The sequence below is a fragment of the Notamacropus eugenii genome, chromosome 2 (assembly GCF_028372415.1).
Source record: "Notamacropus eugenii isolate mMacEug1 chromosome 2, mMacEug1.pri_v2, whole genome shotgun sequence".
NCBI lineage: Eukaryota > Metazoa > Chordata > Mammalia > Diprotodontia > Macropodidae > Notamacropus > Notamacropus eugenii.
Genome location: NC_092873.1, coordinates 428,223,516 through 428,247,733, shown reverse-complemented (window position 1 = coordinate 428,247,733; position 24,218 = coordinate 428,223,516). Strand labels below are relative to the sequence as shown.

Here is a 24,218-nt window from a genome sequence, read left to right as displayed (position 1 = left end):
GGAGATCTCAGGATTCTAGTCACTGAGATTGAGAAAGTACTGATAGGTTAATGCTTGGGACAAAATTATTCGTCCTCTGGTTTCACTGTAATCCAAACCAGTTGAGTATTTGAGAAGAAATAGGTTACCATGAAAAGGGGTAATGGAATTAGCTTTCATGTTTTTCCAGGACTCTAAACCATATTTCCTGTCACAACTGTACATTATTAATACAAGACATCTGTTAAAGCAGAGCCGACCGAAAATGTGTACCCAAACTCACACATCTGGTTTAGATCATTTATTTCTGACATTTGCAAGAGAGGGTGGGATTGAGGGGGACGAAGGAGGGGAGGGATGTAGGTCGGGGAATTAAACCAATATGTTGCCTTTAACCCATTAAAGGGTGCTCCTGGTTGGGGCAGAGAGCTGGAGTTTCTAACGTGGTTTCTGCATTAGGTAATATAATTATATTAATTTAGCAGCAAATAACATGACTCCAGGCATCGTGGGTGTACGTCCCCGTTCTCTTTCATCCTGCAGTCTACCGCGGCAGCAATTAGCCAGCTCTCAGGAAGGGGATTAGCAGGACGACCTCCCCAGCTGTGGAGGAAGCGTCTCCATCGGGGTTGTCAGGTGACAAGTTGTGCACTCCCAGCCCCCAGCTCTCCCCCGCCCCGACCCTCCCAACCCCTGCAATTAATTGGGGTGCTTTTCTCCGCCCCCTCCTTTTCTCTTTCTGTCCTGCGAGACAAAGGGCACTGGTTTCCGTGCACACTAGGTGTCCTTCCGCGCGCACCTCTGTGCGCGCGGCTCCAGCGGGCGTGTCTTCGGGGCTCTGGAAGCCTGCTGCTTGGACACTGACCCATGGGCCCTTGGCCAGCTGTTTGCAGCCGAGCCTCCGCCCTACTCGGCCCCCTGAGCCTCTCCGAGACAGCATCTCAGCGGGAGGGAGGGTTTGTGGGCTCGAGCTAACCAGGGATCCTGGGGGAAGAGGTGGAGATGGAGGCCAGGCTTCCCAGAGCAGGAGCAGAGCCAGACTCTGGTCCGGACAGCGGGGAGCGGGGAGCGGGGAGCGGGGCAGGGTCGCAGCACAGAATCACGCGGGGCTTTCGGCCTTCCCGCTCTCTCCTTTGCTTCCGGGCACCGTGGCAGGTGTGTCCCTGCTGCTGGCTCCACCGTGAAGCCTAATTATCTGGCTTCGAACTGGCCCCGGGCACGGCGCTGCGGTGACACCTTCCCGGGACTCCCTGCGTTTTGCACAGCTGGCTGCGGGGAAACGCAGTGTCCTAGCTCCCTGAGGATCTCTGCGCACCAGGAATTTGTGGCTTTTAGCCTGCAAACCCTGTGCATACATGCAGAGGAAAATGTCCCGCATTCAGTTCAGGCTTAACTGACCAGAGCCATGCCGGAGTGTTAAAAATCTCATCTTGGTGTCGGCTCTGTTAGCTACACCAAAAGAGAAGCAATCAGCAGCCCACATGACCTCAGAGAGATGATAATACTGCGAAAAGAATTTCTGGCTGGCTTTGCGATACATTTGACTGCACTGGAAAGAGTGAAAGCACTGGTCCTTCGAGTCAGTAGAGATCTGAATTCAGATCCCAGCTCTGCCTCTTACTAGCTGGGGATAGGAGATAGGGAGGCGTGGGTTAATGGACAGGAAAGACCTAGGAATTAAGAGATTTGGGTTTAAACCTTAGCTCTTTTCAGTGAGTAGCTGTTTAATCTTGGTCAGTATGACTTGCTTGTCTTGGATTCACCTTCCTAAATAATTGCTAATCTATAAAATGTGAGAATGAGGCTAGAAGAGCTCCAAGGTTTCTTATAAAAATAGTATTATATTTCTGTAGTCTCTGGATTCAGGAAAGTACATACAGTAGCTTGTGTGATGCTAATCCATGACCTTAAAGCAAGTCACCGAGCTTCAGTTTTCTCCTCAGTAAAATGAGAAATGGGGTTAAGAATACATACACCGAAGCAGCTTGGGGTGGTAGAGAGCCAGCCTCTGGAATCTGACATACTGACAGTTTCACAATGGACAAGTCATTTAAACCCTTAGTAAGCAAGACTGACTACTTTGCTGGGAAGGTTGGGGGGGAGGGGTTTGCTTGGTAGAGAATTTCCTCATTGGGAGTTCCTTGGAAATATGCTACCTGTCTCACAAGGTTGTTGTGAGGAAAGTTGTTTATAAACCTTGAAATGCCTTAGAAACGTGAGTGATTCCTTTTGATTATCATTAACTGCATATTTCCCTAGAATGAATTTGTAGGCCTCCTCAGAATTCTAAAGGGCCTGGGACAGTTCCATTTGGCTCATTTCACAGGTGAGTTAACTGAGGTCCAGGATTCACAAAGTGCGTGCTTCAGTATTTTTACTATGCCATTGTTAAAATAGTTTGCAGCTCTGGAGGAGACACTAATTCTCTCAGAAGTTGTTCTATGGAGTGCTTGTGGGCAAAAGGGAAGCCAGTTTGCCATCCATATTTTCCTGATGTACCCAAAGTTGGCTGTACAGGGGAAGAACTATTCTTCTCAAGGTGGCTCATACCTTTGTAATCTGGGCATGTTAACTCCCAAAGCTTCCCTTAGCTTGATGTGTCGGTGATAGCTTTCCTTTCCATCAATACTTCCCTTTCACTAAGGAATGTCAAGTTTATAAAAAAAAGAGAGACAGTGAGAATGAAGTTGTCTGAGGTTAGTTGCCTCTGAGAAAATTGTCTTGCTTTTTATCAAGCCTCTTTATACAGATATTGTCTTTTGCACTTGAAGAGGACCAAAATTACATCACTGTGTCAAAGTCAATATACATACAGTGTGTCTAACTGTGGCTGATCAGGCCAATATGAGATCAGAAGGCTCTACCGTGAGTTCAGCCCAGATAGTTCTTTTGAACATTTGGGGTGGCAATCTCTTTAAATGTGAACATCTCATGTTTCTTTTGAGATGCTCCAGTTCTGCTTTGCTCATAGCCCATAGGCCTTCTTGGACATGCCATGCTGGGGGGTCCTGTGCCAGTGTCTCTCCCATGTCTCCCAAAAGGTCTTCATAGAGACCTTAAGAATGTCCTTGTATTGCTTTTTCTGACCTCCATGTGGATACTTGCCCTGTGAATTCTCCATAAAACAATCTTTTAGGTAAATGTATGTTTGGCATTTGAACAATGTGACCAGCCCATCTGGAGTTGCCCTCTCTGAAGTAGAGTTTGAATGCTTATACTGCTTGTTTATTCATGACTCTTGTCTAGCTAAGGATACATGGTTGGCCCCAGTCACATGGTTTAATAAACTTTTGAGACTATAAGAATTATTTTTTTAAATCATAGTCCACTAGAGTCCCTTTCATATGTCTTAATCAAGTGCAGGGAAATCCTTTCTGTTCTGGCCATTTAGAACTTCTGTTCTCTGTCCCTCTCTGTTCTCTGCCTCTCTGTATCCAAGCACAAGTCAGTTACTGACTCTCCCTTATAGCCACCTTGTTGAAAATTAAGAACATACATCATAAAATAGTTATGATCAATCATAGTTTTACATCATTGGTATGACAACTGTTAAGTTACTATGAAAGTAAAAAATAATGAGCAGTTTACAGAACAGGAAAAATTTGGAATAAATGCCTAATTTCTACAGGCCTAGGGAGCAGAGGAGAAATTAAAACCTCTCTTTTTGTGATCTCAGTTCCTGCACATTTCAGCCACGTCCTTTCCTCTGGGAATTGAAGACTTAGGATCTGCTGAGGGGAGTGAGGGAAACAGACAGACAGAGAGAGAGAAACAGAGAGAGAGAGAAGGACACACACAGAGAGAGAAAGGGACAGAGAGAGAGAGACAGAGAGAAACAGAGAGGGAGAGAGAAAGAGACACCATGACTCCACAGTCCCAATCTCACTTTGACAAATCTTGGCAGAAGAATATCTGTCTCTTGTTTGAGATCTCAGTCTTCAACCTGACATTATGCTTCTATTTGTTTGTTTTAATGCTTTCAGGTTTGAAAAAATACTTTAAATATATCCTCTCATTTGACCTCATAATTCCAGCTTTCATATTAATAAAAACATTCACATGAAAGTTAAGCAAAAGAAATCAACTGTATTAGAGACTCTGAAAATATATAATACCTTTCACTTTCCCCCACCATTTTATTTTATTTTATTTCCTCCCCAAAATTTATTAATTTATTTGTTTTCAGTTTTCAATAATCACTTCCATGAGTTCCACATTTTCTCCCCCTCCCTCTCCCCTCTCTCCCCAAGATGGCATACAATCTTATATGGGTTCTACACATACATTCCTATTAAACACATTTTCATATTAGTCGTGTTACATAGGAGAATTAAAATGAATGGGAGAAACATGAGAAAAACAAAACAAAACAAGACATAACAAAGGAGAGAATAGTCTGCTTTATTCTACGTTCTGATTATACTTCTTCAGCCATGCTTACCCTCTTAGCAAAAACACTGAAATCCTCCCTGCATCAATCCTCTCCTTCCTGAGCTCTGACTCTCCTTCTCTTCAGGCCAAGGGGAACTTGTGCTGTCCAACAGGACTACAGAAGTCCATGCAGCTAGCTGTGGAAGCCTCCTCCCAGCTCCCCAGCTTGGTCTCCCCCAAACTTGGTTACACCGAAGATTCTTCACAAAGTGGTTAGTTAAGCTACAGGTGGGTAATAGAGGTTGGTTCTGGTTGGCCTCTCTTTGGAGTCTCTACTGATCTCAAGGGGCTCACCCAACAATTCCTTTGGGATAAATTCCATCCCTGTCTTTGATTGAAAGGCATTAAGCCATTCCCCCTTGATAACCTGGGGAAAGGAATCAAAGAATGAAGTCAGAAATCCAAGCTGATTGCCAGACGAGGGCTCTGCAAGTCAGTCTCGAGATTGCCTAAGCCAGGCCTTCTGTATAGAACAGAATATTTCTGTTTCGTGACATCCAACTCGTTTCCCTAACTGTTTTAAGGTGGGGTGCAAATCTGTCTCTGCCACTTGCTTCCCAGTGACAAGGCATTTAATTTCTGTGATGGTCCCTCTCTCCGGTCCTCTCCCATCTAGGAAATTAGACTAAATGCACTCTAAGTTTTAAATCTAAATTGCTATGATGTTCTTGATGTAGCAGTATGCCTCGTACATAGTAAGTGCTTAATAAATGCTTATTGAATTGATTCATGATGATTTTCTTCTCCCTGGTTCCTATAATATTCCCAAGAAATGAGAGAAAGCCTAGAGATAAAGTGGTAGAAATTAATTCTCTAGGCACTTTCTATGCAGATCCCTAGAGTAAAGCAGAATTTATAATGGTTTTAGAGTCAGAGTGCTTCAGTTCAAGCTGTGCTTTATGCTGTGACTCTGAGTGAGTCATTTAAGTGTTCTGGGCCTTGGTTTCCTCACCTGTAAATGGTGGTGGTGGGGTGGTGGGAGGTGGACTTTATGATCTCTAATATCCCTTCCAGGATATTCTTTCCGATCTGGTTGGCTTTAAAAGTCCTTCACCTGGCACCAAACTTTGTCTTCAGCCTCATTGTACATTATTCTCCATCTTATACTAGGATTCAGCCAGACTGATCATCTTTCTCTATGCTCCTCATGTGTGCATTGGCCATGTCCCCCACCCCTATGCCTGGTGTGTCCTTCCTCTTCAATTCCTAGACAATCTCTAACTTCGTCAAGATGTGGCTCAAGCACTTTCCCAGACCCACTCGACTACTACTACTTCCCTTCCTAAGTATTTGAAGTTTATTTTTTATTTATTCTGTATATCCTTATATGTACATATTGTCTCCCGTGATAGCTCCTTGAGAGTAGGAATTGTTTCACCTTTTTGTTGTTATTATTTGCATCCCCAGTGCTTAGCATAGTGCCTGTCACATAGTAGGCATTTCGTAAATATGTGTTGATAGATTGATGACATACCAGGATGTTCTTAGAATGTCCTCTGCCCTCCCCTTGTATCCATTTCTCCAAATCTGGCAAGACACTCCTCTTCCATAAAGACTCGGTGAATATTCCTTTTATGATATCCCCATTCTCTGAGCTCCTGAAGCACATACAGGATGGAGTATAAGAACTAGCATTTCCTTAAATGCTGTTGGACATTTTTCTCTAACTGTTTGACATTTGTAAGTATTATTTCCTCTGTGAGACTGTATGAGTTTCTTGCCACTTCTTCTACTTCTTTTGTACTTTTCACAACACCTAGCACAAGACTGGGCACATTAGCACTTGAGAAATTCTTACCGATTGATTTAAAAATATATTTCAGAGACTGTGCTTTTTATTCTTCTTCCACCCACATGCTCCTACTGCAGTCAAGAAAATTAATTCTAGTCTAATGCCTTAGATTATGAGCATCAAAGGATGTCATCAGCAAAATCAAGGACAGCACAAGGTTTAGAGATGAGTAAATTAAATGAATTGTGCTTATCTTTGCACTTAGGATCATGACAGGTCATCCAATCCAATGGTATATAAGTTTAACAGAAATGGGATCACTACTCCATACATAAAGATACCTTCAGACTGAATATTGATTTAGTTTTAAAATGCAATGTTATTCCCCCCATATACTTCACAGTATTTTATTATTTTTCAATTACATGTAAAGATAGTTTTCAACATTTATTTTCATAAGATTTTGAGTTCTAAATTTTCCTCCTTCCCCCCTTCCCAAGACAGCTAGGAATCTGGTATGTTGCACATGTACAATCATATTAAACCTATTTCCACGTTAGTCATGTTGTGAAAGAAGAATCAGAACAAAAGGGAAAAGCCATGAGAAAGAAAAAACAAAAATAGTTTTTGAATTCAGACCTCATAGTTCTTTCTCTATCATGAGTCTTTTGGGAACTGTCATGGATCATTGTATTGCTCAGAAGAGCTGTCTATTATAGTTGATCACTGCACAATGTTGCTGTTACTGTGTACAATGTTCTGGTTCTGCTCCCTTCACTCAGTATCAGTTCGTGTAACTCTTTCCAGGTTTTTCTGAAATCTGCCTGTGCATCATTTTTTTGCCTTTGCATTTTTAAAATTTATTTTTAGTTTTCAACATTTACTTCCAAATGAGTTCCAAATTTTCTCCTCATTTCTCCCCTCTCCAACCCTAAGATGGTAGGTAATATGTAAAGAAAAATTAGAACCAATGGGAGAAACCATAAGAAAGAAGAAACAAGAAGAGAGAGCGTAAATAATATGCTTTGATCTGCATTCAGATTCCATAGTTCTTTTTCTGAGTGGGGACAGCATTTTCCATCATGAGTCTTTGGGAGTTCTCTTAGATCCTTGCATTGCTAAGAAGGCATAACTCTATCAAAGTTAGTCAATGTGGCTGTTACTGTGTACAGTGTTCTCCTGGTTCTGGTCACTTCGCTCAGCATCAGTTCATATAAGTCTTTCCAGGTTTTTCTGAAGTCTGCCTGCTCATCATTTCTTATAGCACAATGGTATTCCATTGCATTCATATATCACAACTTGTTCAGCCATTCCCCCAATTGATGGGCATCTCTTCAGTTTCCTGAAATGTAATGTTATTAATGTTTTATTGTATTTTTATTTGTTTTGTTAAATATTTCCTAATGATATTTTAATCTGATATGGGTGGGCTTGAGAGTTGTGCAGGTTTGAAACCTCTGATCTAGTCCACCCTATTTGATTTACAGATAAGGAAACTGGAGCCCAGGGAAGTTAAGTGATCTGCTCAAAATCACCCCAATAGTAAGTAGCAAAACCAAAATTCAAACTTAGGTAGTCAGACACCAAATTCCCAAAGAATTCACAGTACCACACTTTTTATTCTACCATATTGATTTCTATGGCTTCCATTCTCATGGCAAACTCCATTTGGAGGCAGCAGAGGTGGTGCAGTAGACAGAGTGCCAGGCTGCAGTCAGGAAGACCTAAGTTCAAATCCAGCCTCAGTTACTTACTAGCTGTATGGCCCTGGGCAAGTCATTTTAGCCAGTGCTTGCTTCAGTCTCCTAATCTGTCACATGGGGATAATAATAGCACAGCTTCTCAGGGTTGTCTTGAGGATCGAATGAGATAATCATTGCAAAGTGCTTAGCATAGTGCCTTGCACATAGTAAATGCTCTATTAATGTTAGCTATTATTGTTGTTGAGCTGTTTTTCAGTCATGTCTGACTCTTTGTGACACTATTTGGGGTTTTCTTGGCAAAGATACTAGAGTGGTTTGCCGGTTCCTTCTGCGGCTCATTTTACAGATGAGGAAACTGAGGCACTTGCCCAGGGTCCCATAGCTAGTAAGTGTCTGAAGCCAGATTTGAACAGAGGAAAATGAGCCTTCCTGATTCTCAGTCCAATGCTGTATGCACTGTGCCACCAAACTGCCCATGCCATCCATGTGACTTTGATTGAATCTCTTAATCGCCCTGGGCTTCAATTACCGCATCTATCAAGTGAGGACACTGGACTAAGTGACTAGTACATTGGACTAGTACTGAGTCTAATTAGCTTTGAGCATAGAAATGTCAACATATGTTCCGTATATAAATTCTCTGATTGTTCTTCCCTGCTGTAGACATTACTTGGTTCAGTCTGTAATTGTGTGTGTGTGTGTGTGTGTGTGTGTGTGTGTGTGTGTGTGTGTGTTTACTATAGTGAGAAGAAAGATTTTTCGGAGGCTTCTTTATCTAAGCAATTCCCCTGTACTGCTCTCAGAATTCATGTGGGAGAGCCTGCAAGACAGATTGCCCTAACTGGTAATCAGAAATAATTACTCTCTCAGAGTCTCCAAAGGATCTTTTCATACCTCAGAGTCTGATGTTGTATGGCCTTGCCAGGTACAGACCATCTTGTCTTGGAGAGGGCAATGCTCATTGTAAAGTAAACTACCTCATAAAACAAAAATCAGGGTGGTTTAGAAGTTTTTTTTCACTGAGCAAAAAGTAATGTGGGAGAAGGAACAGGAAAATGTTAAAAAGCTGAATAGGAAGATGATCTGGAATTTTTGAGCATTTTGAGGGCCATACATTGAATTGTAGAGGGGAAATTTTGGAAAGCATCAAGTTAGCAGAGAAAGAGAGGGAAGATAATTGTAGTTGAAAGAGATCCGAATGAGGGAAGTATTTGTGACCTCATAGGCATCACTGAGACCTGATAGGATGAAACTGATTATTTCTAAATGAATCTCTGGTTGACTACAAATTATCCAAAAAGACTCAAAACAAGCAAAATGGGTACAGAGATGGGGTAACACCGTACATTTTAAAAAACTGTATTTGTGAGCAAATCCAAGAACCAGACGAGGGAAGTATGGTGGAGAGTATTTGGGTGAAGCTCAATGGAAGGGGAGACATAATTGATTTTGTTATTGAAGTATATATTATACACCACCAGGACAGAAAGAGGAAATAGATGAAGAGTTTAGGAAAACTTACAAGTCTGGTACAGAAGTGTGACATTACAGAAAGGGGCTTTCCAATATTCAAGACATTTATTGGAACTTTCTTTGTCAAAGCAAAGAAGCACACAACCTTTTGACTTGCTTTAATAATAATTTCATCCTTCAAAAGACAGAGGAGCAAGTAAGGAGGAATTCCATTCTGGATCTGATTGTCCCCAACGAAGGGGAGCTAATTCCAGGGGCAAAGATGATGGAAACTGAAGAGAAGTGACTCCTAGAGTTTGTGATTGAGAAGAAGAAAGCCAGCTCTAGTCTGTCATTCACCCTAGGTTTTTGGAGAGCGGATTTTTAAGGGATCCAAAAGAAGAAAAGATCCTGTGGACTGACATTCTATAGGGAAATAATATGAGGAAAGATGGAAAATTCTCAAGTACAAATCTAAAAACTCAAAAGGAAACAACTCACATTGAGGAGGAAAAATGGGAGATGTTTAAAGAGACCAGAGAACTCACTGGCCAACTTAGTTTTTAAAAGGATAATGTTGGAGGACTACAAGAGTATGGTATGATGCTGTAACACTAGTGACAGAAGTGCTAAAGTTTACAAAGAGGCTTATGAGAAAGTCTAGGGCAATTACTAGGTCTATATCCCAAAGAGATTTTAAAAAGGCAAAATAACATTTTTGTATAAAAATACTTACAGGAACTCTTTTTACTATGGCAAAGTATTGGAAATTAAGAGAATGCCCATCAGTTGGGGAATGGCTAAAAAAGTTGTGATATATAATTGTGATGGAATACTATTGTATTCCAAACATATATGAAAAGTGTGATGCTTTCAGAAAAACCTGGAAGGTCTTACATTAACTGATGCAAAGCAAAATGTACAGAACCAGGAGGACCATGTACACAGTAACAGCAGTATTATACAATGATCAGTTGTGGAAGATTTAGCTATTCTCAGCAATACAATGATCTAAGATGATTCTTAAGGACTTATGATGAGAAATTTCACAGAAAAAACTGCAGTCTGAATACAAATCAAAGCATACTTAAAAAAAACAACAACCATTTTTCTTATTGTTATTGTTGCTGGGGGTTTTTTTGGTCTGTGTTTTCTCTCATGACATGACTAATATGGTAATATGTTTCATATGACTGCACATGTATAACCTTTATCAGTTCACTTGCCTTCTCAATGAGGGGGAGGGCTGAGGAAAAAGGGAGAGAATTTGAAACAATATTCTAAAAAACGAATATTAAAAATTGTCTGTACATGTAATGAGTATTTTTTTTTTTAAAAAAAAGAAAGGCTAGGGACTTAGCAAGGTAGGAGAAAGAGAAAAATCAAAGACAGGATAGGATATGACCTCTGTAGATGGGATCATAGCAACTGAAAACAGAAAAAAGAAAGAACTAATTTTGCTTCCTTTTTCTCTACCAAAGACAATGACTCCTGAACTGGAATGAACAGATCGCAAATTCTCATGGGGAGTTGATACCCAAGGTAAGCAAGGAGATGGTAGGATAGCATAACACTTTCCTTTAAGTCACTAGGCTCAGTATATCATTGGATAAAGAAAGAACTGGCAGATGTGATTACTGAACCACTGTCAGTGAAATTTCAAAGAGTATAAAGAATAGGAGGTGAGAAAGGGGAACATGTCCTGTTGGTTTTTTTTAAGACTCATAGATTTAAAGCTGGAAGGGACATTAATGGTCATCTATTTTACAGATAAAGAAAGTTGAGACTTGAATTCAGGTTCACTGATTCCAACTCTAGCCCACTTTCCATTATACCACACTGGCTATTAGATGGAAAGGGAAAGAATCTGCCATCTATGAGTCAGTAAGCTTGAATTCAATTCCTAAAAAAAATTTTCTAATGTTCTATTAAAGAAATGGTTAATGAATATCTAAATAAGGAAGTGATTATTACAAAGAACCAAAATGGTTTCATCAAAAGCAGATTGTGCCAGACTAACCCTATTCTGTTTTTGGAGGGGTTACTAATTAGTAGATGTGGATACTAATACTGCTCACTTAAATTTTAATAACGCAATAGATAAAGTAGGTTATGCTATTCTGATGGAAAAGGTAGAGGAAATAGATGATGATAACAGAACTAGATTGATTCAAAACTTGTTAAATGTCTGAACAAAGAGTAGTCATTAGTGGTTCCACGGCAATTTGGAAGGAGGTCTCCAGTGGCATGCCTCAGGGATCTATTCTTGTTTAACATTTCCCTCATTAACTTGGATAAAAGCATGTATAGCATACTTATCAAATTTGCATGTGGCATAAAACTAGAAGGGACAGCTAACATCCTGGATGACAGGATTAGAAGAAACTTGATAGGCTATACAGTACTGGGCTAGATATAATAAGATAAATCTTAATACATATAAATGTCAAATTTCACATGACTTTGAGAAATTGACTTCATAAGTACAAGATGGGGGAAGTATGACTAGACTGTAATTCATCTGAAAAAGATTACAGAAGTTTGGCTCAACTGGGACAGCTATGAGGTACGGTGAGTGGAGCACTGGGTTTGGAATCAGGGAGACTCATTTTCATGAGTTCAAATCCAGCCTCTAATACTTACTAGCTGTATGATCTTGGGCAAGTCACTTTACCCCTGTTTGCCTCAGTTCCTCATCTATAAAATGAGCTTAAGAAGGAAATGGGAAACCACTCCAGTATCTCTGTCAAGAAGATCCAAATAGGGTCACTAAGAATCAGACACAACTGAACAGCGGCCAAACAACAAAAATAAGCTCAATGAGTTAACAGAATAATAAGGCCGCTGAGAAAGCTACTGTGATCAGCCTCCACTGAGAGGCTCCAGGTTTCCAAAAATAGGGAGGTAATACTTCCATTGTACTCTGCCCTGGTTAGGTCAGTTTGTTGTATCCTATTCATTTCTAGGTGGCACATCTTAGAAAGGACATTGATAAGCTGCAGGGCCTCCAAAGGAGGGCAACAGTATAGTGAAAGGCCTGGAGATCATTCTGCATGAGGATCATGTGAAACAACTGGGGATATTTAGCCTAGAGAAGACTTAGGAAGGGGCACAATAGTTTTCTTCATGCATTTTGAAAGTCTTTCATGTAGAAAAATGGCCTTAGAGTATAAAACAAGGCAATGGGTAGAAATCGCAAAGAAGCAGATTTAGTCTTGATGTTAAGAAAAACTCAATAATTAGAACACCAATAATGGAACAGGATGTCTTGGGAGGCAGTGGGTTGTCCTTCTTTGAAGATCTTTAAGAAAAGGCTGGAAAAGTACTTTTCAGGTGTAATGCAGAGGAGATTCTTAGGCAGATGCTCATCAGACTAGATTGTCGTGAAGGTCTTTTCCAACTCTGACATCGAGCATTGTGTAATTCCTAGCAGTCCCTGGAGACATCATGGCATGCAGCTATCTTCCACAGTGAGTATAATCAGATGGCAGTCACAGACAGCTCTGTGTAGTATTAAGCTCATCCATTCCTTTCTCTGAGGCTTTCTCTTCCCCATGTAAAATGGAAAGGATCATGTCTCCTTTCCTGGCTTCCAATAACTCAAAAGAATAAATGAAGTAACTGTAGAAAATGCTTTGTGTTCTACAGATAAAAGGCTGTGTTTTGTATGTATGATCATCAATCGATACATCAATCAGCAAACATTAAATGTTTACTATACATTAAGTACTGTGCTAAGTCCTGGAGATACATCGAGGTTTGTCATGGACTGTTTTAATCCTCCCTCTCTCTTTCTTTTCTGTGTCTGTTTATCTGTCCATCTCTCTGTTTCTGTCTCTCCTTCTCTCTCCTTCTCTCTCTCCTTCTCTCTCTCTCTCTCTCTCTCTCTCTCTCTCTCTCTCTCTCTCGCTTTCTCTGTCTCTCTCTCTCTCTCCCACACACACACACACACACACATGCACAGTCTATAAGGAAATTCCTTGCTCAAACCTATGATTCTGTCTGTGCTGAGATTTGGAGAATAGGGCTGATGAAAGAAAGAGAAGGAGAGAAGGAGCCAGATTCTGGGCAGGACCCAAAAGAGATAACTGATACTCTCTTACAGTGCCCTGACCCAGCCAGTTCTATGAAAGTATTCTATTCATTCCAACCTCTCTCACCTTTTACGCTTTCCCAGCTGGGATGAATGACTGGGCCCGAATTGCCCAGAAATAGTTTCTTCTTTTCGCGGCCCCTTTCCCTTTCTGGTGCCACTTTCTGTTCAGTTTTCTGATCATGCTATCGGGGTTGTCACAGTGCCTGCAATCTGAAGATGTGGTATGCTACACTTTCCTCCAGAAAGTGACATCTGACTTGGCTAATGTCAATCAATAGCTACAGATTAGTAGACTGTGCCTGTATTGACATTTCTGTGCCAGTCAACTCCAATCCTCATTAGAGTCTGTTAGTTTGGTTAAAAAGATTGAAAATACCCACAATTTACCTTATGATCTAGAAGTATCAAACAAGTGCAATGATCATTTGCCAGACTCGGTAAACACCTTTTTGGTGTAATTGTTGACTTTACTGGAGGCCATCAGTTAAATAAACAAATCATTTGGTTGTGAATAGAAATATTAATATAGAGTCTACAAATTTTGCTGATCATTAATGGACATTAAGCAATATATGAGGTTCAGAACGACTATCATTTATCTATCTGTCTTTCTGTCTGTCTGCCAATCATATTCACATTTGCTGACAGTCATGGTGTGATTCATTACTTGCTTCAGTGCATTAGGGATCTATGGTTTCACTGGTGGCTGTTTCTTCCACCAGTACAAAGGACAAGACTGCTCTGTGTCTTCAAGTTTCTATGGTCAAAAATATTCATCACCTTTGCAAATGAGCCTCTCTGACGTTAGCTAAATTGGTTACCTGAAGACACATACTTCATTGGGACCTATACTAGAAGGTCCTCTGACCAAGTTTTAACTTTCCTGTGGATGTTTTGATTTTAACAGTTGCCATTTATTCATAGAAAAGTCAGGTTTAACTGACAAGCATCTGTGAGGAGCATATTGTAAATAAGCACTTTGGGAGAAAACAAAAGAAGCAAAAGATCCAGCCTAAATCCTCTGGAAGAGTAGAGTAATTACGGTTAGATTGTAAAGTCCTCTAGAGCAGGTTGCATCCAACTCTTCATGACCCCATTTGGAGTTTTCCATTTGACTCCAGAATACTGGAGTGGTTTGCCATTTCTTTCTCCAGATCATTTTATAGATGAGGAAACTGAGGCAAACAGGCTTAAGTGACTTGCCTAGGGTCACACAACTAGTAAGTTGTGGCAGAATCTAAGAGTCCTGGATTCTGGTCCCAGATCTGCCACTAATTAATTGTCAGACCTTATACAATTCACTTTACCCTTTCAGGGCTTCAGCTTTCTTATGTGTTATGAAATATATAATCACCCTTCCCAGAGAAACTTGCCTTTAATAGGTCACTCGAGAATTTAAAAAAAGAAAATTAAACAGCAATGGCAGGATTTGAATTCAGGTATTCTGACTTCAAGCCCAGCGCTCTATCCACTGCACCATCTAGCTGCTCTTAGTAGATGCTTAATAAATGTTTATTGAATGAATAGAATATTGAATGAATAGATTATTTGAATATGGAGGCTCAGAGTCCAATTATACGATTAAATAAACTAATTATCCTAAGATCTTATCTGGAATAAATAATATATAAAACCAACTTATGTTCACATAGAACTTTATACTTAAAATGCACTTTCACATATATCAACTCATTCAGTCCCCACAGTAACTGTGAAAATAGGGGAAACAAATATTATTATTACCACTTTAGAGAAAAGGAAAGTATGTCTCAGAGATTCTATGGTCTTCTGATAGAGCAGGGTGGGACCTTAGAGATCTTTTAATCATCTCATTGATTTAGATCTGGAAGAGATTTCAGAAATCATCAGGTCAATTTGACCATTGAGCAAGCCTTTGTAAAGGTCAACTATGTGCCAACCCACTTGCTTTATTTTTTTTTAAGTTTTATTAATGCCTTTTGTTTTTACCCTGAAATCACACCTCATTGTACGTCACACTCTCCATTGAATCCTTTCTAGTGACAAAGAAATCCATCATTTTAATGATGAAGGAACTGAGGTTGAGGTGAAGTCATTTTGTTCAAGGGCAGTTGGGGGCCCAGGGGAAAGAGTGGCGGGCCTAGAGTCAGGAAGACTCATCTTTCTGAGTTCAAATCTGACCTCAGACACTTACTAGCTGTGTGACCTTGGGCAAGTCACTTCATCCTGCTTGCCTCAGTTTTCTCATCTGTAAAATGAACCAGAGAAGGAGATGGCAAACCACTCTGGTATCTTTGCCAAGAAAACCCAGATGGGATCAGGGACAACTGAAAATGACTGAACAACCACAACAAATTTTGTTCCGACTCACTCAGATAGTTAATAGCAGAAATGGGAGAGAACCTGGGTCCTCCAGCTCCCACCAAAATGTTCCCTACAATATTATGACACCTTCTTACTAAACAGCCTCCCTAAAATCACAAAGCAAGCTATATTCCTAACTGGGGCTCAGATGCACGCCTGGTGTTCTCTCTACTACCATACCCACATCATTAAATCTGTGTCACTGTTTCATGGTGTGGGGTTCTGGCCTTGTTCCAGATGTTCATGCTGCAAGTCTGCTCTCTGCATGGTCCCCATCCTCACGGAATTGCCCTTTAAGGGTCATGTGACACACACACACACACACACACACACACATCTACCATGTGACTCAGGCATTCTACAAAAACTTCATAAACCTTGGCTGGTCACTTTTTCACTTTTCTTTTTGGGCTTTCCCTTATTTTACGTATTAAATTCAGAAACAGAGGTCCAGAGAAACTAGATCAAATCCAAGGTCACTCAGGTAGCAAGTTAACACTTAAAAACATTTAACCTGATTTAAAGTCAGGAGCCATATGTTTGAATCTCTAATGGCCCTGCCACTTATGTGACCTTGGACAATTTGCTTAACTTTTTTCCTTGGTTCTCAGTTTTGTCATCTATGAAATGAAGTGAGAAAGTTAGATTGGGTCAAGGGATGTATGGTTAAATTTTAGGGGATCTGGGAAAGTGGTTGGGAAAATTTGTATCTTTAATTTTACATTTTTTAGATTAACAATTTCTTCAATTACCTAAGAACATCGTTCTGAGGAAAGGTCCATATGTTTCACCAAATTGCTAAAGGAGCTAACGACCTAATAAGATTAAGAAGTTCTGGAGTAGGTCTTTGAGGTCCTCTCCAGCTACAGCATGGAAGATTCCGTCATATTTATACTTGTTAATTGGTTGACTGATATCTAGCAGAGCTGGAATTCCAATTTGGGTCCCATTCCAAATCTCGTACCCTTTTAATCACACCACATTGCCCAGTTATCCTAGGTTCACTGATTTTTTAACATTCCATCTTCCATTTGATTCCCTTGGCTTTCCATTGCCCCCATAACCCTCTATCTTTGGTAGAGTTAAAAATCTGAAAGATGTATAAGGAGGTACTGATCATTTTTTCACTGTATCTTCAGAGAAGGAAACCAGAAGAAATGAGTTTAAATTAATACCTGAAGTTTATTATTAGTAAACGTGGTAAGAGTGGGACTAAACTTATGACACCTGCAGCCTTAAGGCCACATGTGGCCCTCTAGGTCCTCAAGTGTGATCCTTTGATGGAATCCAAACTTCACAGAACAAATTTCCTCAATAAAAGTACTTGTGCTGTGAAGTTCGGATTCAAAGGACCACACTTGAGGACCTAGAGGGACACATGTAGCTTTGAGGACATAGGTTCCCCACCCCTGACTTAATTAAGCATTTGCTTGCATCATGCGATGACAGAGATGTTCTCTCCTGACATCTTCATAGTCAGAATTAGAGATTCTTTTCTTTAGATTTTTGCTGTTTAATTTTGTTTTTTTTTTCAATTCTTGAGTGACCTATTAAAGGCAAGTTTCCCTGGGAAGGGTGATTATATATTTCATAGCACAGAAGAAAGCTGAGGCCCTGAAAGGGTAAAGTGAATTGTATAAGGTCTGACAATTAATTAGTGGCAGATCTGGGACTAGAATCCAGGACTTCTGATCCCCTGTCTATATAGTCCCACAAACACAGGCTGAATCTAACACCGTGGCAAGAATTAGTTGAGAACTACTCAAGAGCAGGGACAGAGGATGGGAATGTGGGGAGTGCCCAAGGGCCCCTAACTGAAAAGGAAGCGTGAAGGTCATCAAAGACAAATTTTCTCTACTTAGCAATTTTGCATTTGGTTGTTCCTGGGTATGACATATTTTAGATAACCAAGATATCTGGATAAATTTTCATTGATAAATGTCAAAACACTGGAGTGGGCTACTGAGGAAAAGTGTGGAGTCTAAATCGCAGTGATCTTCAAAAAGAGAATAAATAAAATTAAAATGAAACTTTCTATCTTGTTTTAGCTGTTACTACAATACTAATAACTAGCATTTGCATTTTATATGTTGTCTGATTTGATCCTCCCACTAACTCTGCCCCATTAGCTTATGCCTCACTCTGAAATTACCTCCCATTTATACTATGTACAAGATGTCCCAAAAGTTTTAGTGTAGTTGTAACCATTAATAGTTTAAACTTTAATGACTTAAAACTGCAATAAGACCTTTGATATTAAAGATTTTAGGCTCTCAATGCTTCAAACTATACTATAACTTTTTGGGACACCTTATATATATCTTGTCTGTACATAATTATTTTTATATAGTCTCCCCCTTTAGAATATAAGCTCCTTGAGGGCAGGGACTATATTTTTGCCTTTCTTTGTAAAACCCCAAGGGCTTAGTACAGTGCTTGACATAATGCATACTTGTTGACTGACTGACTTACAGTTTAACATACCATTGGCTTACAAATATATTGGGGATGCTGATCCATCTTGACATATGACTGAGATAGGCAGTCCATTCCTGAGCATGGCTAATGTGGAGAAGCTCTGGTCTACCTCAGCAGCATCCATAAAAAGTGAGGGTGCTTGGCTCTGAATTTGAAGAGTTTGATTAATGGAGGATTAATAAGAAAGGGCCTGCCAGGGGCATCCTGGGGCTGGTTAGGCCTTCCCACTACCAGGCAGTGGAGTGTTAGGGGACAGGCAGGAAGGATGTGACAGCAGGAAGCAATGGACCCAAAAAGTGGCCTCTTGCGTATAAGCCCTGTCTCAGAACAGAGGTTTTTCCTCGACAAGTTTTCCATTCACAAGAACCCAGCTCTTCCTGTTATTGGAATGAGATACATCTGGAAGCAGTAAACTTTTCAGCAGACTGAGGAAAAGAAAAGATGTATTGTAGGGGATGGATTCACCTCTGGGACTAATTATTTTTTATATTTCACCCATCACATTTATAATCTTCGTCAGAGCAAAGAGAGAACAAATGAACTCATTAAAACCCAGAAAGGTGCTTCTGCCCATCAAGATGAGCTTCTCAACACTGATCTCTGATGAAGGAAATGTCAGCAACATCCAGAAAATAAGGCTAAACCCAGGATGGGTGCTTGGGGCACAGGGCCCTGCCAAGCTGTTTTCTGTGTTTGAATAGTTATTGTTTGCTCGGTTTTTGTTTATTTCTTTATTCATACATCTATTCATTCATTTATCTATTTGTTTATTAGTTCATTCATTCATTCACTTATCTATTTATCCATTCATTCATTCGAGTTGCTGGTGTCATGATGGTAGAGGGGGAAAACCAGTTCAAAGGACTGGAAAAGTAATATTGAGTGTGAGCAATACCTAATAGGGCCATTCTCTTCTGAGAATTTCCGCAGCTTTGTAACTAAAGGTTTGATCTTTTTCAGACCATATTTTTAACTCATGGGAGGGATTCCAGAGAAGGTTTCAGCAATCATGACATCATAGACTCATAGAGCTGGAAAGGACTTTTGAGATCTTCTGAATGAATCCTCTTCATAGGTGAGTCATCTGAACTTGAACTCTGAAGAAGACTACCAGGTTCAGTTTGCTGTCCAACGCTAGGGTCTGGACTAGAGCTTTGGTCATCTGCCTCTCAGACCAGTGATCTTTCTATTCACTTGAGTTGCTCGAGTTTTTTTTTTTAAATCATTTCAGGTGGGAGATAACTGATCTAGACGTACTTTCTATCTCTTTCTTCTTGCCCTTGCTGTTCTAACATCAATCCTGGCAGGTATATTTAATTAAAAATTTAAAGAACATGGAGCTTAGCTTTAAATAGACCTTGTATGACCTCCATAAAATAGATTGGCTGCCATCCAGTGCCCTAGAAAAGGGCAAATGGGACATAGTTGACCCTCTCAGATGAATATTCTGGGGGCCATCCCTCTCCATTTTTATCTTGCAACTGTTTAGTGGTCTGAAGAATGAATATAAAGGGAGCTCCCCCCTCCATTTACTTGAAAGGGCCAGCTACTTCCCTTACTTACCTCCTCCATGTTTGTTCTGTGATGCTCCGCAATTGTCTTGCAGGGTTGTGTGGCCCTATTTGGAGTGCTAGAGGGGCTGGTAGCAAAGTCATTCTAGCGGACACATAGCCATAGCTACTTCTAGCTGACCTGCTATTTTTAGAGTAGGATGTGGTATTCTGAATGGAATAGCTAGGGGAAAACAAAATGTTTGTAGGGGAAAGGGGATGGTGATGAAGGTAATTTGTAGGGAGAATCCAATGGAAAGACATCAAATACAGTCATGCATATGTGTATTTCTTCACAGCATGGATCCCTGTGAATATGGTATGAAGGCTGGGTTGTATTTTTATCTTGTGGCTTTTCCAGCCCTGCTTGTTCTAGAATGATCTGTGATAGTAAATTAGTTCTTAAAAAAAGGTTTATATAGATTCCTTCTGTAGCTTCATGACATTCATTTACTCCAGAGAATAAAAGAAGGTAGCCATCTTGACTGAGTGCATCAGTCCAGAGAAAGCTGTACTCCTTGGAGCAGGAGTGGAACTTTGGACAGAGACTGTACCAAAGAAGAGCCTTATTTAGTTACCCCAATCCAAACGACCCAAAGTCACTATTTCCCTCTGACCACTTACTGTTTCTCACCTGATCATTACAATATGTTCATTTAGATCATTCAATAAGCTGTATGTGCCTTCCTTTTTTTTTTTTGTTTTTTTTGGTTAGGGAAAACCTATAATGTCCAAAGCCACTAAATGATTAGAAAACTAATTTAAGCACAGCAGACAGTGGGGCAAGACTTTTGAGCCAATGATCCTTTGTTTAAACCCTGAGTCTACTCCTGGGCACCAGCATCACTGACATGTCATAGGGCATAGAACTAGAGGGGACCTCTGAGATCTAGTCCAACCCTTTCAGCTTGTGGATAAGGAAACTGAGGTCCACAGAAACAAAATGACTGGCCATGTATGTGGGCCAGTCAGTAATTGAACTGGAAAGAGAATTCCACCATTCTGTGCTTGCTGCCTCCAAGATCAGCTGCTCTCAGAGCATGTCACTGAAGAAGTTTGTCTTGTTGGGAAAAAAATATTTTCATTAAACTCGAAAGTATTATATAAATTATGTTTATTCTAATTACTATTTTAGCCTTGGCTGGTTAACTTAATAATAGTAAGGTCAACTTCCTAACTTTTATGCCAGTGAGCTTCTCCCAAGATTCTCTGGGAAGCTCCAGAATATATCATTCCCTGGGAATTCCTTTCTGGACATTTGACAAATGAGTTTTGTAGATCAATCAATCAACAAGCATTTATTGTGTGCCAGGTACTGTGTAAAGATAAAAATGAAACACTTTTCATTCACAAAGAGCTTACATTTTATCAGGGGACCCAATACATACATAAGGACCTAAAGACCAAGGGAAGTATTCCCAGCTCTGGAATCATGTTAAACTGGGTTCATGTCCAGGGGGATTCTGACCCCAAAGAGAGTGTTACAATGTTTCCATAATGCTTTCATCTTTGGTAAAATCTCTTACAAAGCTTAGATTGGATTATATCTAGGGATTTCCTAAAAGGGATTAATAGAATCCCTTCTAGAAAGAAACTCAAAATACAAAAAGTACCAGACATAGGACAATTATTTATTTCTTTTGCCACAAATATTTAAAACACAAAAGACTTGTAAGTGCATATTGACAATTATTTAGAACACAATAGAATAACTCATCTTCTATGAGAGGTTGATAAAGCATTAAAATGGAGTACAAAGGTCTTGCTCCTGAATAATCATTGTCCAAGCAACTCACTCAAGGTCCACATCTTCTTCCAAGCCAGGTATGACTTTGGCTCTTCCTCCTGACGGTGATGATTGCTTCTGAGAAGTTGTTTCAGGGATTGCTTTCTCTTCTTCAACCAACTCCAAGTCCCAGGAGCTCTTGACCTCTGGAACTCATGAACTCTGGAAATCATGAAGTTGTCTCCAAGGCTATAATGAGCCATCCCAGGATTGCTGTGCTCAGGGAAAGACACAAAATAGAAGTAACAGCTGAAGACTTGAGGTTCAGTGTCAGACTTGTCAAAGTCAGCATACATAGTTTCATACACATGTTGATTGATGACCATAGCTAGATGAGGTGGGAAAAAGTCCCCTTGCCCCCTTCAATAGAAATCTGAGAGAGAGGGAGAGAGAGAGAGAGAGAGAGAGAGAGAGAGAGAGAGAGAGAGAGAGAGAGAGCGAGCGCTCAGAGAATTTGAGGGAGAGTTCAGAGTCCTGATATCCTCAACATAGAGGAAGAAGGTGTATTAGTGCAACTTCTCCTTTTAAAGTCTACAAATTTTTTTTAGAAGTTTGCTGAGTGGGCAGCTCTTCCTACCTTGCTGCCAATTTTCTTGTCACAGCTAATCCATCATGAGGACCAAGCAACCAGCCACGAGCCTCTGTTCATGCATACATTTCACCACATGTATCATTGGAAGTCACTTGATCATAAGGGCACTGGGAATGACCAGGGCATGTCCTTGACTGCTAGAAAAGTGATTCAATGTGTCACTCACTTTGTGCACTCCCCCCAGAGGCTTAGATAAGGAACAAAGAGAGAAGAGGGGAGATAGGAGCTGTCTTCTGGTGGAAAGTGCAATCCCTAAGCTTCAAGATTTCAAAATTGACTTGAGGACAGAAAACCCAGTGGGTTACTGACCTTGACCATGGGGAAGGGGCTTTTATAGATGAAGAGAGGAAACTGAGCAAAACGTGGAAGAAGAAGAAAGAAACAGGCAATATTATATATGGAAGAGGTGTGGCTGCCTGGAGGCCTGAATCAGGGTAGTGAGGTTATTTCAAGTACAATGGGATCTAATTTAGCTTTTACTGGAGGAAGAGACAGGTAACTTTCCTTCTTCCTTCCTATTTCTCTCTCCTTGCGGAGGATCCACATAATTTTGGTCATTTATTCTTTTAAAAACCATTTCCCTCTGATCTTGTTATGTGTTAACATTTGTTTGAAATGATTGCTCTGTTCCTTAAGCCAGGAAATATGAGAAACTATCAATCAACTGAAACCCAAAGTTATGAATTTTATCTTGGTGTAGCACCCACCCTGGCCTAGTCCCAAATACTTCTCACAGGTTAGTAAGTTGGATAAACAGAGTACTACTATCTCAGGTTCTAAAAGTAACTCTATGGATCTACACTCCTAACACCTCCTCATGAGGTCTCACCTTTGTGGTTCCCGTTAGCAATAGGCCAGGAGATAACAGTTAACTTGTAGCAAAGGCATTTACTCAAATGCTGTAACAAGAGTATTAGTTACAAAACATTCCCTAGCAAAAGTGGGACATACTTTTTCACCAACAGACAGAGTGTCCATGGGAAGAGTTGGTTCAAACTACGGTAGTAGTGTGACATGTATACTATATACATATGACAAAGATATTTCAGAAATACTAGTACAGGGATGGGGGGCAGAGATGGAGGAAGGAGAAAACAACTCCTTGCCCTGACAATCATAGGAATTTTAGAGGAAGGGATATTGGAAGTCATCTAGTCCAATCCTTTCATTTAAAACTAAGGAAATTTAGGGCCCCAACAGATCAAATGACTTGTCTAAGGTTTGTTTTAATCTATTCTTTGAGCTTAGTCACTCAACTATTTCTGAATCTACCTAACTGTACTCTAATTCCCATCCATATTTTATGATCTTGTCCACAAGAATATATCATAAGAAGCCTTGCCAAATGCCTTAGTGAAAACCAAGTTTACTCTATCTAGAACATTCCTTTTACTTAGTAACCCTGTGGGGGGGAAAAAGGAAATAAGGCCATTCTGGCATGACCTGTTCTTGATGACCCACCCAGTCTGGCTCTTCATAATTAACAGCACCCATTTCTAAAATATAATATCTTAAGTCCTTAAAATGTTTTTCTCCCTCTTAAGTATATTAAATAGGTCCCCTCCAAACTTGTTTACATTTTCCAATTACTTAAAAAACAAATAAACTGAAACTCTTTCTTTAAAGATAAACTTTAGTCTAGCCTCTGTCAAATGATCACAAGCACTGATTTAGTGGAGTCATAATTAAGGAAGTCTTGTAATATATACACATCCAATTTCCCTAGCTGACATGGCTAAGTATGTGAGTGGTTAAGTGAATGGGTGGGGGTGGGGGTGGTGTAGAGAAGGGTCAGTAAAAGAGATTTTTCACCACCTCAGGGAGAATAGCAAGGCTTCAGTTGGAATATTTAGGCAGGCAGCATATAGATTCAGGACGAGTCCACTCATCCCATCACTGGCTTCTTCCCTTGGGTGACTACCCTTGAGTTGCCTTATTGCTAGGTCCTTCTCTAGCTTCAGATTGCCAAGATAAGTATCCCTCTGGAGGGCATTTTCCTTGAGAAACACATATACGACTTGTAATGCCTCTTCATCCTAAAAAGAAATATCTCAGGAAAGCTCAAAACCCCCTTGA

At 40.2% G+C, this 24,218-nt stretch overlaps 1 long non-coding RNA gene across 1 annotated transcript; it reads left to right on the top strand.

Moving 5' to 3' along the window:
* Positions 1-416: 416 nt before the first annotated feature.
* Positions 417-23,946, top strand: LOC140529337 (uncharacterized). Its single transcript, XR_011975506.1, has 4 exons — positions 417-4,638; positions 10,779-10,839; positions 19,175-19,289; positions 21,589-23,946. It is a non-coding gene; the product is annotated as an uncharacterized lncRNA (long non-coding RNA).
* Positions 23,947-24,218: the final 272 nt, after the last annotated feature.